We start from the raw sequence: 3,194 nt of genomic DNA, 5'->3' as shown, positions 1-3,194 counted from the left end.
TATATGCTCTATCCTAGAGAAAATTGCATGCACTGATGAGAAGAATGTGTATTCTGTAACTGTGGGGTTTTGCAGATATCAGGTAGTTCCATTTGTTCCATGGTGTCAATTAGCCCTGTTGTTTCTTTGTTGGTTTTCTTTGTGGTTGATCTATCTATTGATGAATGTGCGGTATTGAAATTTCCTGTTACTATTGTGTTGGAGTCTGTGTCTCCCTATAGATCTGTTAACAGTTCTTTTATATAGCTAGGCGGTATATATAGTCATATCTTCCTGTTGAATTGATCCCTTAATCATTACATAGTGCTCTTCTCTGTCTCTTTTAACAGCTTTTCTGTTAAAGTTTATTTGTCTGATATTAGGATGGAATCACCTGCCCTTTTTTTTTTTTTTTGCTTTCTGTTGGCATGGAATATTTATTTCCATCCTTTCACTTTCAGTCTGCATTTATCCTTGTTGGAGAGATGTGTTTCTTGTAGGCAGCAAATAGATGGGTTTTGTTTTTTAATCCTTTTGTTTTGTCTGTATCTTTGAACTGGAGAGTTGCAGCCATTTACATTTAAGATGACTATTGATAAGTAACAACTTTGCCCTGCCATGTTTCCATAAATATTCCTATTGTTTACTTTGGATTTCTTTTGTACTTTTACTGGGTGATTTTCTGCCTTTACATTTCTTCATAATAATAGCTATCTTTTTGTCTTTGAGTGTAGCACATCCTTAAGAATCTTTTGTAAGGCTGGATGAGGGGTGACAAATTCTTTCAATTTCTGTTTTTTATAGAAGGTCTTTATTTCTTTTCTTTTTTTAATAAAATGTGAGAAGTGTTAAATATTCTTTATTTGATATGCATAAACCACACTAAAATGCCTTTCAGTAAGTAAAAGGCAGAAGTTTAGATACAGGAAAATTCTAATGAGATTTCCACAGCTAAGACTAGAAATATGAAGTAGACATTACCAGCTGTCTTCAGCTCTTGCCTTTAGCAGGTTAAGAACAAGTGAATCTTGCTCAGTTCTGAGACAGTGAGGCAATTTCCCCAGCATTAAAATCTAAATCCAATCTCCCAACAGGTTTTGGGATGGCACTGACAAGTTTTGTTAGTTAAGTCCAATCATATCCTTAGAAGGGGAAAACAGTGAGGGCATTTACTGAACTGGAACTACTACCAAAATTTCCTATGTAACCACACAAGGCAATATTAGACTGTCGGACAAAAATATTCTGTCAGCCATTCATGATCCGAATTCTGCTGTATGAGAATTAAATTATGGTGCACATAAAAAAAGTCACGGGACATTGCTGTTTTGTAATAAATAAGGCAGTGGCCAGCTATTACTCATTCATAGCTTTTTTGAGATAAGCAATCAAGTCTGCCCTTTCATTCTTCTTCTTAATGCCAGCAAAGATCATTTTGGTTCCAGGGATGTATTTCTTGGGATTCTCCAAATACTCCACCAGAGTGTCCTCTTCCCAGGTGACGCCTTTGTTCTTGTTGGCGTCTGTCTGTGTAGGAGAATCCAACGGCCTGACCTGTCTTCCCCCCGAACAGACCATGGAGATTCGGTCCAGTCTTGTGCTTGCCTCCCTTTTCCACAGTGTGGCACTGGGCACATTTCTGAACAAAAATCTTCTTGCCTTTCTCAACATCAGCCATTTTTAACTCGCTCGTTAGTCGCTCGTGCCCCAAAGGACTGGACTGCGAAGGTGGACGTCCCGCTCTCTCAGAAGGTCTTTATTTCACCTTCATTCCTAAATAAGAGCTTTGCATAGTTCAGTATTCTGGGCTGACAGTTTTTTCTCTTAAAATTTTGAACTATGTTTCGCCATTGTCTTCTAGTCTGTAGGATTTCTGATGAGAAGTCAGCTATGAGTCTAATTGGAGATCCTATGAAAGTAATCTGGAATTTCTCTCATGCACATTTTAGAATCTTCACTTTATGCTTTACTGTGGAGAATTTGACTACACAGTTTTGTGATGAAGATCTTTTCTGGTCATGTGTGTTAGGATTTTTGTGTGCTTCTTGTACTTAGACGTTCCTTTCTTCCTCCAAATTAGGGAAGTTTTCTATAATTGTTTCACTAAATAAGCCTTCTAGTCCATTCTCTCTTTCCACACCTTCAGGAACTCCTAAGAACTGGATGTTGGATCATTTGATAGTATCCCATAGATCTCTAACACTGTTTTTAAGTTTTCTAACTTTCTCTCTCTCTCTCTCTTTTTTTTTTTTTTGGTTTGACTGAATGATTTCCAGAGATTTTCTTCTGCTTCACCAATCTGTTGTTAAGCCTTTCCACTGCATTTTCATTTGATCTATTGAATTCTTCATTTCTAATATCTTGTTTTGATTTCTCTTTAAAATCTCAATTTCATGGGAAAATTTTTCATTCATGTCAAGTATGGTTTTCTTTGGTTTGTGGATTTACTTCTGATATTTTTGAGTAATCCTATGATTAATTTTTTGAATTCCATTTTTGGCATTTCCTCAATGTCTTCATCTTCTCATTCTAATATTGAAATATTGTTTTGTTTTATTGGGGGGGGGGGGTTCATGATATCTTCCTTATTATTGTTTCCTGAATTTCTGTATTTGTTTTTAGGCATTTGTAGAATTAATGGATTTTTCCCCTCTGATGGCTTTTATCTTTGAGCTATTCCTCTGTGGCTTAGTGGAATATCTGCACTTTCAGTGAATATGCAAAGGTGTGTGGTGGGTGTAGTCTGAGAGCTCTTACCAGCACCCAACTTTGGTGTGGTAGCTCTCCTCTGTTTAACTGAATGGAGAGGAATGATCACCTCTGTTGGTGTGATCACTCCTTCACCTCCTCTCCTCCAAGTTGAGAAATGCCCAGGTGTTAGCCCCTAGTGTGTTCAGTACTCATCTGCACACTGTGTGAACCACAAAAATGATCTGCACAGTCCTCCCTTTGAGTATGGTTTCCTCTGCTATGAGCTGCTCTAGGCAGCCAAGGAGCTCTGAGGGTATGCAGTAGCACTCAGTGGTTATCCAGAAACCCAGCTACACTCTGCCTTCTCTCATACTGTCACAGTTTTGTCTCAGTCTCAGCACCCAGGCCTCTCATGGTCAAGGAGTACAAGAGGCACCACTCTGCCTTGCTAGCCTGTCCTGTCTCCAGAGAGACTGAGGTGTCCCCAGAGCCAATCCTCCCAGCTAGACTCAAAGTCAGTGGGG

At 38.7% G+C, this 3,194-nt stretch overlaps 1 pseudogene; it reads right to left on the bottom strand.

The window, feature by feature from the left end:
• Positions 1-987: 987 nt before the first annotated feature.
• LOC133756986 (cytochrome c-like) lies at positions 988-1,687 on the bottom strand (annotated as a pseudogene).
• Between the last annotated feature and the right edge of the window lie 1,507 nt (positions 1,688-3,194).

The sequence above is a fragment of the Lepus europaeus genome, chromosome 3 (genome assembly GCF_033115175.1).
Source record: "Lepus europaeus isolate LE1 chromosome 3, mLepTim1.pri, whole genome shotgun sequence".
NCBI lineage: Eukaryota > Metazoa > Chordata > Mammalia > Lagomorpha > Leporidae > Lepus > Lepus europaeus.
Note: the sequence above shows the minus strand (reverse complement) of the source record. Positions and strands in the feature narration are given on the sequence as shown.